We start from the raw sequence: 16,015 nt of genomic DNA, 5'->3' as shown, positions 1-16,015 counted from the left end.
ACTCGTCTCATGACCGAACGTAATCGTCAATCCACTTGTTCATTTTTGGCCAATAGAAGTTGCGCGTAATGAGTTCCAAAGTTTTATCTTGTCCAAAGTGTCCTGCTACCTTCGAATCGTGTTCTGACTGTACAATTCGGATCTTGATACGATCGTCTGCCGGAATGTAGAGTCGGTTCTTATAGAAGAGTAGTCCATCTTTCTCAGCAATGTCCTTCAATTCCCCCACCTTCTCCCCTTGCTCAACTCTCTCTTTCATTCCTACCCATGTCGGGTCTCCCGATGCCGCCTGCCTGACATGATCCAGAAAGTTCTTAGACCAGTCAATCACCCCCTTGGAGGCAAGCGACACCGCTGATACCACAAACTCTTCCTCCGCCAATTGTCCAGGCTTAAAGAACTTGTCTATCGGCTGTTTCCCAAGCGTGCCTCCCCCTTCAGGACGGTACTCCGGCCGTCGCGATAGTGCATCTGCCTTCCCATTTTTGGTTCCCGGGCGGTAAATAATGTTAAAGTCAAATTCCGCCAAAGACTCAGCCCACCTTGCCTGTCGTCGGTTAAGAACCTTAGTGGTAGAGAAATACTCTAAGTTCTTGTGATCCGTATAGACGAGAACCGTTTGGCTAGGTCCTTCGAGGTAGTGACGCCATTGCTTGAAGGCTGACACAATTCCTAGCATCTCCTTATCCCAGACGTCGTAGTTGAGTTCCGCTGGGTTAAGTTTTCGAGAATAAAAGGCAACAGGGTGAGTCTTTCCGTCAATAACCTGGGATAGAATTGCGGCAATAGCAAAATCACTTGCGTCCGTTTCCACGATAGTCTGGCGATCTGGAGAGAAATGTACCAAGATATCACGGGGACCGTATGTAACGGGGGTCTCTTCTAAGAGAAATAGAATAAAGTAGAATAGAGACGGCCGTGCAAGATAGAAAATCAGGTTGCAGATTATTCAAAGATACTATCGCTAGAACTCAATAATCTTTAAGGGCTCTGCTACCGATAAGAACTTATTATTTCTTTTCTGATGAAGACTGGGGAGAACAGGACTGAAGGGCGAGAATGAACCTGAGTACTTATACTCCGAAGGCCTCTGTTCTCTGCTCCTAACTCCTTTACTAAATTCCGGTGGGCCTTCCCTCAGTACCGGAAACAATACCACCGCTACCCCGCTTTTCTCTAAGCGTCAGCAGGTGTTTCCGATACCCAAGGCAACCACCATTAGTCAAAGCCTTTGTAACACCTGCAGCCTTGGTTGCCACACAACCGAGGACCTGCATGAATGAGCTGCGGCTCAGGTGTAAGCTTAATCATTGCTGTAGAGCTTTCGCTTATTGTAGACTTCCCTAGCATAGTCCCTGCCTCTTCGGCGGACATACAATGCTCCGAGGATACAGAGGATCACCGGGCAATCAGAGCTTCGCTCTGGCTGGTCTTCTAATCACTGGCGAGGCGTAGACTCGTCAGTCATTGCTCTCATGAATAGATCCTCTTCCTAGCGCCCGGAATGTAGTTACTCTAACAGCTGGTAGCTAACCACACTGCCGGTACTTGCATATCACCGTGCAACTGGCTTCTAACAATAACTCTCAGCATGTAACCGGGCCCTGTGTGTACTCATACACCAGACAGTTGAAATGGCTCCGTTACACCACTCCCGTCTTCCAGGATCTTGGTCTCCGAGATCTATATCCATTCTATTATCATCCAATCTATATGACAAGAAACTCCGTGATATGCAAGGAAATAAAAACCCAAAGGAAATCTACACCCCAACAATTCGCTTGTCCTTGGGTTTCTTAGGGTACCTCATATGGAAATCCCGAAGGGCTTCTTCAGCACTCTTCTTGAGATGCTCCCAAGGTTCCCATGTAGCATCCTCGTTTTCATAACCTTCCCACAGCACTAGGTATTCCACTCGTCTCCTTTTCTTATTGACCCGGCTATCAGCTACCTCTCGGACAACCCAGTTCTGTTCTTCTTCAATCTCTTCGGGTTCTGGTACAGGAACTCTCCTCTCAGGATCTACCGGTGCTCGGTAAGGTTCCAGAAGAGAGACATGAAAAACCGGGTGGATTCCCATTTGGGGGGGAAGAGAGAGCTTGTAGGTACAAGTACCAATAGCTTCTAAGACCTTAAAAGGTCCCATCTTCTTCTGATCCAGTTTTCCCAAAGGCCGCTTGGTTTGCACATTGCGCCGGTCCAACATAATTTCATCTCCGGGCTTGATTTCAGGCGGTGCCAGGGCATGAGCATCATACCACCGGGCCATCCTTAATCTAGCTTTACCCAAGCTGGCATTCATAGCCTGCCAGATAGATTCCCATTGAGATATCATGACCTCGCTCGCTGGATTGTTCCAATCTACTCCTTCCTTTGGGGATGGCCAGTTGGTCCTGGGTTCATATCCATAGTTGGCATAAAAAGCCGATACTTTGGTAGACTCAGAGACCGCCGAGCTATATGCATACTGTTACGGGCATGCCAAGCATTTACGGGAGTGAGAGAAAGGCTAGTAGATACCCCAATACTCTTTGATACTAATGGCAACACCACTATCTACTCCGGTTCGCACCCACGAGGTGTGGTGCGATCGATATGCGACCAATTGCGGAGTTGCGGTTTTCCTAGTTAAAAAACACGTTTTCGACCCCAATAATAACCCCCGGAGCGTCAAACCGCCGGAGGGGAGTGTTTCGGTACCGGTGGATATATGAGGGACAGCTGGAATCAATCGGATCGAAGATCGGACCGCTCGGAGCGAATCGGCGCAAGCTGCCAGCCGACCGAGTACCTATCGGCGGTACCTGTGGGCATGAGAGGACTCTGCTATGTGGGAAAGCGATGTGGGAAGAGGCCTGAGTAGGTAGCCTTGCCGTCCGAGACCTCCGAATAGCCGACGCTGACGATTATCCACCAGACGGCCGATGGAGAAGAAACATCGACAGGGAAACGTGCATTAGCGTGGATAAATAGGTTGAGGGGTTTCAGTGGATTTAGGAGTTTGGATTACGGACTTAGGAGTTAAATGTTCTTGGTTGTTTTTCAGGGTCTCGGGCATGCCCCGAGTATATTCTGTATTATTAGTAGACTGCTCCTCGAGACATAAGCGAGGGATATAAATACTGTGTCATTCACTGACTAGCCAAACCATCATCGGCGAAATCAGAGTCTTAACAATATAAATCGTTGATACGCGAGTTACAACTTTATTTGACTATACTTTTGGAATTACTTTACTCTATCGTGACTTCGAACTCTACCTGAACTATCACGTCGAAGACAGTCGAATTCTATACGCTAACTCTAGTGAATCTTTGTTGATAACGTAGCTCGCGGGGCCCGTATCGGATCAGGGAGAATCATACTCGACGTTGACTGAAGAGACCTTGGGGACTTCTACCTTTGTAGCTGTTAGCCGAACTCTGAGCTCTGCGTAGTGTACTCTCGAGGTCTGGTACGCATCCCTCACAGTATATTGTTACTCACAAGTTCACTTGGAGTAACGAAGTCACCTCAAAGAAAAGAACTATCATCGTTATCCCCTATTACAATGACTACCCGAAGGGATAATTACTTCATAGATACCTCGGCCGTAACTGAGGAGGCCGGAGGAGAAGATTCTATGGTGATATCAAGGGCTGCTAGCCCAGACCCCCTACTTACGGGAGGACCCTCTACAACAACTAGGCAATCGAGTAAACGCTCTGCTCAAGCCCAGTTCGTGAGGAATATGCAGGAGTTTTTGGATACCCATGAGGCACAAATGAGGTATCTTGGTCAGCTGGACAGGCCGTTTGGCAGCAGCTACAAAACCTCCAGGAGCAAGTCCAAGGAAGTGGACAAATCCTGGATAAGAAAGTACGGCAAGAAGCCATTGCCCAAAAACAACATCTCGAGTCGCTCTTTGAGCTCGTCACCCATGTCCAACAAATGCAAGAAACCGCACGAGCCGCCGACCACGAGGTTCTGGACCGTAACCATCGGATTACCCAGAACCAACTATTGGAAGCGGAGCGACAGCTGAGGATGGTACGGGAAGAGCGGGAGCAGGAGAAAGGGGAACAACGGGCTATGTTTGCGCAATTCAAGCAGTCCGATGAGCTAAGAAACCAACGGATAGCCGAGATGGAGGAACTACTGCGACAACATCTGTCAGTAGCACCTTCCGTGGCTAGTGCTCCCTTAGACCCTAACGCGCCCCGAACGGTTCCTGTTGACAATGGCAAGAAACCCGAAAATGCCGGCCCAGTAGGAGGAAATGCTGGTCCCGTAGGAGGAAATGGAGGCAGGCAACCGGAGGATGCCGGCCCAGTGCATGGCAATAGTGGCAGAGGACCGGTGGAAGCTGCTCCAGTTGGTGGGAATGGTGGGAATCAACCTCCACAAAACCCACCAAGAGGAAACGTTGGGGGAGACCCAGAACCTTCCGACGACGATGACGACGATAACAGTGAATGGTCGCACGGTCGGAAGAATTGGAGAAGGAACCGAGGCGGGAACCGGAATTCGGCGCCGCCTGAAGACGACGATATGGTAGATTCGCTCGCCAAAATACCCTTTGAGTTCGATAATGCCAGGAAGCATAACCTGCGGCATTGGCTCATGGAGTGCGAGATCTACTTTGAGCAGAAGCCCAAGAAGTTCCGAACGGACAGGAACAAGGTACTGTTCGCTGGAACGTATACGTGTGGGTTGGCAAAGGAATGGTTCATGGAATACATCGAGACCAAGATGCTAGGACCGGCAGCCGCAGACTACGCTACTTGGACTCGGTTCCGTCAGGAGATTAGGAAACATTTCTTAAGCACTCAGGAGGCTATGGAGAACGCGATGAAGATGCAGCAGTTTAAGTACTCTGCTAACATCGGAGACTACCTGACGAGAATGGAAATCATGAACCAGCATGCTCAGATGAAAGGAGCATCCTATCGTGCCGCCTTGCTCCAAGGGCTACCAAATGAAATCCGGGAGCGCCACTCACGCTTCGATCCAACCGATGACGACTCCGAGTACATCCAACAGCTGGAACGAGCCGGCAAGGCTCATGAGGCTTATCAAGAGCAGATGAAGATGTTGGGGAAAGCGGAGTCGAAAGGAAGGGAGACGAATAATGGTGGAAACTCGCTGTAACGGAGCCATTTCAACTGTCTGGTGTATGAGTACACACAGGGCCCGGTTACATGCTGAGAGTTATTGTTAGAAGCCAGTTGCACGGTGATATGCAAGTACCGGCAGTGTGGTTAGCTACCAGCTGTTAGAGTAACTACATTCCGGGCGCTAGGAAGGGGATCTATTCATGGGAGCAATGACTGACGAGTCTATGCCTCGCCAGTGTCTAGAAGATCGGCCAGAGTGAAGCTCTGATTGTCCGGTGATCCACTGTATCCTCGGAGCATTGTAAGTCCGCCGAAGGGCAGGGACTATGCTAGGGAAGTCTACAATAAGCGGAAACTCTACAGCAATGATTAAGCTTACACCTGAGCGGCAGCTCATCCATGCAGGTCCTCGGTTGTGTGGCAACCAAGGCTGCAGGTGTCATAAAGGCTTTGACTAAGGGTGGTTGCCTTGGGTATCGGAAACACCTGCTGACGCTTAGAGAAAAGCGGGGTAGCGGTGGTATTGTTTTCCGGTACTGAGGGAAGGCCCACCGGAACTTAGTAAAGGAGTTAGGAGCAGAGGACAGAGGCCTTTGAAGTATAAGTACTCAGGCTCATTCTCGCCCTTCAGTCCTGTTCTCTCCAGTCTTCATCAGAAAGAAAAACCAAGTTCTTATCGGTAGCAGAGCCCTTAAAGATTATTGAGTTCTAGCGATAGTATCTTTGAATAATCTGCAACCTGATTGTCTATCTTGCACGGCCGTCTCTATTCTATACAAATCTATTTCTCTTAGAAAGGACCCCCGTTACAGATAATCTTTAAGGCTCAAGTCACCTTCAGATTATTCTTCCTCTATACAAAATGTCCGCCCTCTCGGCTCCAGATGCACCCCTTCAGATTGAATGGCAGCCGGTGCCCCTCCAGCTTGATGCCACCGGGCAGACACAGCTCGTCAAGAAGCCCAGGACCGCTCTACAGACCTACATTCCCGGCTGTGAGCCTGTCTGGCAGGATACCGATGAGGTTTCCTTACAACAGTTCTTCACAGAGCTTCAGACCTACCTCCAGCACAGCCTGCAGAGTCAGTTGAACCGAGGCAGTCAGGCACTGCTCATTGTACAAGAGCGCCAGGCAGCACAGAATGCTCTGATGGCAGAAGCTCTAGAGTACATGAGGTCGGAAGTCAACTCTGTTCAGGAAGAGCTCCGGAGGTATGCAGAAAGAGATGAACTGAATGCCGATGTTGATGCTATGGAGATTGAGTGGACCAATCCGGCCACTCCACCAGACTTTGTTGCCGAGATACAGAGAGCTCTTGATGAAGGAAGGTTGGTGGTGGGTAGACCAGCAACTCCGGCACCACTTTCAGTCTCCAGGTCCTCTTCCAGAGCAGCTACCAGGACAATGCAGCGGAAGACCAGCCCCTTTGCAGCATTTCCGGTCCGATCCACTAGGAGAGTTATCCCTATTGTGCAGCCAGCGGTGGGGGCTTCACCCTTACCACCTAGCCGCTTCGGTGGAACACATCCACTCCTTGGAGGAGCCGACCGATCCTTTGACTATGAAGGAGAGTTCTTCTCAGGTGCAGGCCGAGGACCTCCTAGTCCGCTAGCCAGGAACCCAGGAAGGTTTACCATGTCTGGGGCTGCTCAACCAGCAGCAACCTCACCACTGGCCAGCAACCCGGCACCAGTAGCACCTGTGGCCCCTTCTGCTGCGGCCACCGCTCCCCCTCCAGCTCAGGCACAGGGAGGAAGTGGCGGAGATCAGAATCCTCCAGCTCAGGCACAGGGAGGAAGTGGCGGAAATCAGAACCCTCCACCTCCAGCAGCCCGCGCTCCCACTCCAGGAGATTCGGATAACTCTGACAGCTCAGACTCGGAACCAGAAGGTGGTAACAGAAGAGATTGGCGGAGATACCTTAAGAAGAAGTTGGAGAAGCAACAGAAGAATCTGTTGGCAATGATGTCCCAGCAGTATCAACCTCCGACCACCTCCCACCCTTCTACTTCCACCAGGGCTCGAGAACCAAAGGCACCACCACCTTCCAAGTTCCAGGGCAAGGCGGAGCAAGTGGAGACCTTTATCCGGCAATGTGAGAATGTCTTCTCCATTGAGAGCCTATCCTTTACCTCTGAGGAGGTTAAGATCCGATATGCAGGCAACTTGATGGAAGGTGAGGCAGCGATCCGATGGTATGAGGCATACCACAATTCAATTGATCAAGCCTCCGCCAACCACCTTGCTGGGATGCCGGTGCAGTTGGATCAGAGATGGAAGCGCTGGGATTCCTTTGTGGATGCTTTTAGAGCTGCCTTCGGTGAAGCCATCTCTAGAGATGATGCTGTAGCCCAATGGAATACCCTCGCTCACACAGCTCGAGGAGGAATAGACCTCTTCCTGAATACTATCATTCAGCTGATGTGGAAGACTGGCTATGAGGGTCAGTTGGTGGATGATAAGATTCATAATTCCCTCCTCCCAGACCTAGGCATGAGTTGGGCTCTTTTTAATCCCAAGCCAAAGTCCTTGATGGAGCGGATAGCTGCTCTAAGAGAGTTAGGGCACACCCATGAGAGGTACCAAGGGATGGCAGCTGAGAAAGCGCACCCTCGGACCAAGAAAGATCCTCCCGCTCAGAAGGACCAGCAGCCTAAGAGGAAAAGAGAAGCTGTGAGCTCCTCCGGCCCTCAGAAGACTCCCGGACCTAAGGATAAAGCGGTGGAACTGAAGGGTATCCCGGGGGATATTCTAGAAGAAAGAAGGAAAGCAGAAGTATGCTTGAAGGTATGACCTTCCGGTACTCCCTATTGGTAGAGTGCATAGACTGACTTGTGCAATAGTGCGGCAAGTCCAGACACAAATGGACCGATTGTTGGTCCAAGGAACCTACTGTTGTCCGAGTGGCAGCAGTAAGAGTACAAAAGCGGAAAAGAGGGAATGGCAAGTCCAACTCTCAGAAGAAGGCTAAAGTGGCTGCTGTAGTAGCAGAAGATCCACTTGTTGTACTCCCGGAGGTTACAGAAGATTTTGTTTTTCAGCCTGAGCAAGACTCGGACAATGAAATCATCTGGTAGAAAAAGTGTCTGTTTTAGTCTATGTTTACTAGTTTTCTTTCATATGGGTTTTCGGTTTCTATGCTTTTCTTGAATAAATTATGATTGTGTTTCCGCCTATTTGATTGCTCCAAGCACTCTGAGGATGGGTTTAAGACCCGAAACAGCTGGTCTGTCAGTGCTCTACCAAAGTTATATTTGCTACCAAGACACTTCCAAACCGCTGTTAAAAAGACTACTACACAATACATCTGCTATATTATCGCTTGGGAATAGAACCAAAGGATCCCTGATCTTAGTAGTGCCCGAAGCTATTAGCTATGTTGAAAAGACAAAGGGAACCAAGTCCGGAAACCGCTGTTAAGCAGAGAAAGTTGGAACAGAGGCTTCCCTCCTTACCAGTACATGGAAAAAGACCTATACTGAAGGCAAGACTGTCATGGACGGTCAAAGGAAAGGATGAAGGCGCCCAAGGGTCTTTCCTGTTCGACACCGGTTGTACAGGAGCTATCCTCAATCAGAGTTTTGTCAGGAAACATGGAATTCCCTTAGTGCGGCGGGATCAACCTCTAACAATGTTTGATGCTCAAGGAGATGTCATGATGGGAGGAGGTGAGTATTACACTCACCCGGTCCGTATGACTATGGGAGATCATAAGGAGACACTCCGATGGGAGGTGGCTACTTTGGAAGAAGGAATGACCGGTTACCTGCCAATTAGTTGGGCTAGGAAGCATAACCCGGACATCAATTGGGAACTCAACACCATGAGCTGGAGGAGTGACTACTGCAAGCAGAATTGTCTCCCAGCGGCCACCAAGATTGAGCTGATCTCTCCATACCAGATGTTGGAAGAAGAAGAGACGGTCTATCAATTGGTTGGTTCAGTATGGCATGATGAGGACGGAGGTGATATTGCTGAGAAGATACACCACCTATACCGGGATTGGGCTGATGTGTTCAGTCAAGAGAAGATTGAGGAAATGCCGCCGCATTCCCATAATGATTTAAAGATCAAACTCTTGCCTGGGACCGCTCCCCCATTTGGCCCGCTGTACCCATGTTCCGCTCCAGAATTGAAGGCCCTCCGAGAGTACCTGGACAAAGAATTGTCTTCAGGAAAGATCTCTAGATCTAACAGCCCTGCTGCGGCGCCCATACTGTTCATTCCTAAGAAGGATGGGACATTGCGGATTTGTGTGGACTACAGAGGATTGAACAAGGTCACTGTCAAGGACAAGTACCCGCTGCCTATCATGAGTGAGCTCAGAGACAGGTTGTTCAAGGCCAAGATCTTCACAAAGATAGACCTGAAGAACGGCTTCAATTTGATCAGGATAGCAGAAGGTGATGAGTGGAAGACCGCTTTCAGAACCCGCTATGGACTGTATCAGTATAATGTGATGCCGTTTGGTCTATGCAATGCTCCCTCCGCTTTTCAGGCAATGATCAATGATGTGCTAAAGGAACTACTGGATGAAGGAGTGGTTGTCTATATTGACGACATCCTCATCTACTCGGAGACTGAGAAAGAGCATGAGCTATTGGTCAAGAGGGTACTACAGAAGCTTAGGGAAGCTAAGCTCTGTGCCTCGATCAGTAAGACATCCTTCCATGTCCGAGAAGTAGAATACCTAGGCTATCACATCTCGGAAGAAGGAGTATCTATGTCAGAAGACAAGGTGGAGGCAGTTAAGGAATGGCCGGTCCCTGAGAATATCAAGGCAGTACAGGCATTCCTCGGATTTGCAAACTTCTATCGCCGCTTCATTGAAGGCTTCAGTAAGGTTTGCAAGCCATTAACTGACCTCTTGCAAAAAGACAAGAAATGGTATTGGACGGCAGCACATGAGCAGGCCTTTGAAGAACTCAAGAGGCTGTTCACAAGCGCTCCAATCCTTCTTCACTTTGACCCTAGTAGGAGAACGGTGGTCGAGACAGATGCCAGTGATTTTGCCAAGGGAGCAGTGCTCTCTCAGTATGGGGACGATGGAAAGCTACATCCGGTGGCATTCTATTCTAAGAAGTTCTCCCCTGCTGAGATCAACTATGACATTCATGATAAGGAAATGGGAGCTATTGTAGCCTCTTTCCGGGAATGGGAACACATGCTCAAATCTTGTGAGCAAGAGATCACGGTTTTTACAGACCACAAGAACTTGGAGTACTTTAACTCTACCAAAGTTCTCACTAGGCGGCAAGCTAGATGGTCTGAAGATCTCGCAGGCTACAATTTCAAAGTTGTCTACAGACCGGGAGAAAAGAATGGCAAGACTGATGTGCTATCTAGGCGCTGGGATCACCGCCTTGGAGAGGGAGGTGAAACTCTGCAGCCGGAGCCACAGATCTTTTTTAGGCCAGGTCAATTGGTTTTGGATCCTGCAAAGCTAGCGGCTGTCAGGGTGAATCAATTGCAGAATACATTCTTAGAGCGCCTATACACGGCTGCTAAAGAGGATAGTTTCTGGCAGGAATTGCACCGCTCTCTGGTTGAAAGGAAACCAAATTTGGACCAGAACTTGTCGGTCAAGAACGGTCTCATCTTCTACAAAAATAGATGGTATATACCCAAGGACAAGAAGCTTCAGATGGAAATACTGTCCGATACCCATGACTCTAAGGTGGCTGGTCATTTTGGCCAATTTAAGACACTAGAGCGGGTGAAAAACAACTTCTTTTGGCCCAACATGGATAAGGATGTTGAGGAATATGTCCGGAGCTGTGACAGCTGCCAGAGGAATAAGACCTCAAGACACAAGAAGTTTGGTATGCTCCAACCGTTGGAGATACCCTATCGGCCATGGACTTCCATCTCTATGGACTTCATTGTGGGACTACCGGAATCTAGTGGGTTTACAAAGATCTGGGTAATAGTGGACCGTTTTTCGAAGATGGCACACTACATCCCTCTTCCTACCCTCAATAAGACGGAAGATTTGGCTAAGTTGTTCTTGAAGGAAGTTTGGAGACTCCATGGTTTACCTGATGACATAGTCTCGGACAGAGATAGCAGGTTCATCTCTCACTTTTGGCAATCTCTCATGAGTCTCCTCAATGTGAAGCTGAAGATGTCCACATCTTTCCACCCCCAAACGGACGGTCAAACAGAAAGAGTTAACCAGACCCTGGAACATTACTTGCGGAGTTATTGTTCATATCAACAGGATGACTGGGCAGAACTCTTGCCTTTGGCAGAGTATGCATATAACTCGGCGGTCTCTGAGTCTACCAAAGTATCGGCTTTCTATGCCAACTATGGATATGAACCCAGGACCAACTGGCCGGCCCCAAAGGAAGGAGTAGAATGGAACAATCCAGCGAGCGAGGTCATGATATCTCAATGGGAATCTATCTGGCAGGCTATGAACGCCAGCTTGGGTAAAGCTAGATTAAGGATGGCCCGGTGGTATGATGCTCATGCCCTGGCACCGCCTGAAATCAAGCCCGGAGATGAAGTAATGTTGGACCGGCGCAATGTGCAAACAAAGCGGCCTTTGGGAAAATTGGATCAGAAGAAGATGGGACCTTTTAAGGTCTTAGAAGCTATTGGTACCCGTGCCTACAAGCTCTCTCTTCCCCCTCAAATGGGAATCCACCCGGTCTTTCATGTCTCTCTTCTGGAACCTTACCGAGCACCGGTAGATCCTGAGAGAAGAGTTCCACCACCGGAACCCGAGGAGATTGAAGGAGAACAGAACTGGGTTGTCCGAGAGGTAGCTGATAGCCGGGTCAATAAGAAAAGGAGACGAGTGGAATACCTAGTGCTGTGGGAAGGTTATGAAAACGAGGATGCTACATGGGAACCTTGGGAGCATCTCAAGAAGAGTGCTGAAGAAGCCCTTCGGGATTTCCATATGAGGTATCCTAAGAAACCCAAGGACAAGCGGATTGTTGGGGTGTAGATTATTCCCTCTTGGGTTTTCATTTCCTTGCATATCATGGAGTTTCTTGTCATATAGAATGAATGGTAATAGAATGGTTATAGATCTCGGAGACCAAGATCCTGGAAGAGGGGAGTGGTGTAACGGAGCCATTTCAACTGTCTGGTGTATGAGTACACACAGGGCCCGGTTACATGCTGAGAGTTATTGTTAGAAGCCAGTTGCACGGTGATATGCAAGTACCGGCAGTGTGGTTAGCTACCAGCTGTTAGAGTAACTACATTCCGGGCGCTAGGAAGGGGATCTATTCATGGGAGCAATGACTGACGAGTCTATGCCTCGCCAGTGACTAGAAGACCGGCCAGAGTGAAGCTCTGATTGTCCGGTGATCCACTGTATCCTCGGAGCATTGTAAGTCCGCCGAAGGGCAGGGACTATGCTAGGGAAGTCTACAATAAGCGGAAACTCTACAGCAATGATTAAGCTTACACCTGAGCGGCAGCTCATCCATGCAGGTCCTCGGTTGTGTGGCAACCAAGGCTGCAGGTGTCATAAAGGCTTTGACTAAGGGTGGTTGCCTTGGGTATCGGAAACACCTGCTGACGCTTAGAGAAAAGCGGGGTAGCGGTGGTATTGTTTTCCGGTACTGAGGGAAGGCCCACCGGAACTTAGTAAAGGAGTTAGGAGCAGAGGACAGAGGCCTTTGAAGTATAAGTACTCAGGCTCATTCTCGCCCTTCAGTCCTGTTCTCTCCAGTCTTCATCAGAAAGAAAAACCAAGTTCTTATCGGTAGCAGAGCCCTTAAAGATTATTGAGTTCTAGCGATAGTATCTTTGAATAATCTGCAACCTGATTGTCTATCTTGCACGGCCGTCTCTATTCTATACAAATCTATTTCTCTTAGAAAGGACCCCCGTTACACTCGCGGCAAAAGGAGAAGGGGTTTAAGATCAAGGGGAGGGCTCAGACTGAGGAGAAAGAAAAAAGGGCAAGATAAAAAGAGCACCAGCAAGAACAAGTCGGGGAATAAGCCAATATACCACGACTACGACGAAGCCACCAAAGGAGTTCCACAACCGGTCCGAGAACAGCGAAAGACCGATGGAGCCTGTGTGCGATGTGGCCGAAAGGGTCATCTTTGGAAGTGGTGTCGTTCAGATGCTAACAGCAGTGCATCTATCTCCTCTTTCTCCCGAAAGCGTACCCGCGATGACGATGGCGACCACGATATGGAACCACCGGAACCCCAACCTCAGAGGAAGCGAATGAGGCACCGTGCTAAGAAGCCGGCTGCGACGGCTGCTGCGGAGTACACCAGTGGGCAAGCGTTTGTGCGAGAACGCGGATCGGAATCTGAGATGGATTTCGACGAGGATTTTTAAAAGGGGACTCTGATGAGTCAGGTCAGGAGTATCCCCAGATTGCTATGTTATCACTGACGGAAAACAACAAAAAAAATATGAAAAGAAAAAGGCAGGAAGGGAGAGCGTCCCAACCGGAGAAAAAACAGAAAATTTTGGAGGAACCTATTCATGGTCCTCGACCTATCGTTAATCAGTTCCTTTGTTTTGCGGAAAAATGTTTACCTTGTAAGGTGTTGTTGGATACTGGTGCAACTGGTCCTGTTTTGTCTGCTGTTTTTGTTGATAGTTTTGAGGTCCCGAAGGTGAAACGAGACGTCCCGGCCCGGGTATTTGGATTTACGGGAGAAGTTATGAAGGGCACGGGATACGCCTTTACACAACCATTTATTATAATGTCAAGAGGGCATCAAACACAACTATCATTCGAGATCGCCCCTCTCCCACCTGGCATCGACGCGATACTACCGAACTGGTGGTTGAAAGAACACAAACCAGTTATAGGAACAAATGGGGAAGTTTCCTACGATGGCGATAACTGTAAGAGTCGATGCTTCACTGACAAGGAACCTCAAATAGAAATGGACGAGAGTGTACTGGATGATCCGGAGGCCCAATTCATCGGCAGCGTTTGTCTCTTGGAAGATGAATCGGTCAACCTCCGCGAAACTCTTCCCTCTTGGCTCCATGGGTTCCTTAAAGTCTTCCTACCATCGGAAGCAGACAAATTACCACCGCATCGATCTTATGACCATGCGATAGATCTCGAACCAGAGAAGCAGCCACCATGGGGACCCGTCTACTCCTTATCCGAAGTCGAGCTAAAGGTGCTTCAGGAGTACCTGGACAAAATGGTGCGATTGGGAAAGATCAGGCCGAGCAAATCCCCAGCAGGAGCCCCAATCCTATTTGTGAAGAAGAAGGACGGTAGTCTGCGACTTTGCGTCGACTACCGTGGACTTAATCGTGTGTCCATTAAGAACAGGTATCCTCTACCGCTTATGGACGAACTACGAGATCGAGTGGCAGGCGCGGTTATTTTCTCGAAGATTGACCTGAAGGAAGGGTACAACCTCATCAGGATTAAAGACGGCGACGAGTGGAAGACAGCATTCCGTACGCGGTATGGGCATTTTGAGTACCTCGTCATGCCTTTTGGGCTGGCAAATGCGCCGGCGACCTTCCAGAACATGATGAATGATGCGCTGAGGGAATTCTTGGATCAAGGTGTAGTAGTATACCTTGATGATATCCTAATATATAGCAAGTCTCGAGAGGAACATAGGGAGCTAGTCGGCAAAGTACTTAGCAGGTTACAAGAATACAACCTGGTCGCTAACCCGAAGAAATCGTTCTTCGAGCTCACCAAAATCGAGTTCCTCGGATACAACCTTGCCCCAGCAGGCATCACCATGGCACTGGATAAGGTCATGTCTGTTACGAATTGGCAAGCCCCGCGCAGTGTTAAGGAAGTACAAATCTTCATGGGCTTTGCCAACTTCTACAGAAGGTTTATCCACAATTTCTCCGGGGTCTGTAAACCCATTACCGATTGTCTCAGGGGTGATGCTAAGAACTTTGTCTGGTCTATGACGGCCCAAGCAGCCTTCGAAAAACTCAAAACCCTGTTTACGTCCGCGCCGATCTTGGTACACTTCTCTCCAGATCGCCAGACTATCGTGGAAACGGACGCCAGTGATTTTGCTATCGCCGCAATTCTATCCCAGGTTATTGACGAAAAGACTCACCCTGTTGCCTTTTATTCCCGAAAGCTTAACCCAGCGGAACTCAACTACGACGTCTGGGATAAGGAGATGCTAGGAATTGTGTCAGCCTTCAAGCAATGGCGTCACTACCTCGAAGGACCTAGTCGAACGGTCCTCGTCTATACGGATCATAAGAACTTGGAATATTTCTCAACAACCAAGGTTCTTAACCGACGAGAGGCAAGGTGGGCTGAGTCTTTGGCGGAATTTGACTTCAAGATTATTTACCGCCCGGGAACCAAAAATGGGAAGGCAGATGCACTATCGCGACGGCCGGAGTACCGTCCTGAAGGGGGAGGCACGCTTGGGAAACAGCCGATAGACAGGTTCTTTAAGCCCGGACAGTTGGCGGAAGAAGAGTTTGTGGTATCAGCGGTGTCGCTTGCCTCCAAGGGGGTGATTGACTGGTCTAAGAACTTTCTGGATCATGTCAGGCAGGCGGCATCGGGAGACCCGACATGGGTAGGAATGAAAGAGAGAGTTGAGCAAGGGGAGAAGGTGGGGGAATTGAAGGACATTGCTGAGAAAGATGGACTACTCTTCTATAAGAACCGACTCTACATTCCGGCAGACGACCGTGTCAAGATCCGGATAGCACAGGCAGAGCACGATTCAAAAGTGGCAGGACACTTTGGACAAGACAAGACGTTGGAACTCATTACGCGCAAGTTCTATTGGCCAAAAATGAACGAGTGGATTGATGACTACGTTCGGTCATGCGACGAGTGCCAGCGCAACAAACCCAGCCGCCATAAGAAACACGGTGCGCTTCTACCACTGTCCACGCCACATTCTGTCTGGCAATCAATATCAATGGACTTTATTGTGCAGTTACCGGAATCAAAGGGATACAA

The sequence above is a fragment of the Morchella sextelata genome (genome assembly GCF_020137385.1).
Source record: "Morchella sextelata strain SCLS chromosome Unknown scls_1, whole genome shotgun sequence".
NCBI classification, from domain to species: Eukaryota; Fungi; Ascomycota; class Pezizomycetes; order Pezizales; family Morchellaceae; genus Morchella; species Morchella sextelata.
Note: the sequence above shows the minus strand (reverse complement) of the source record.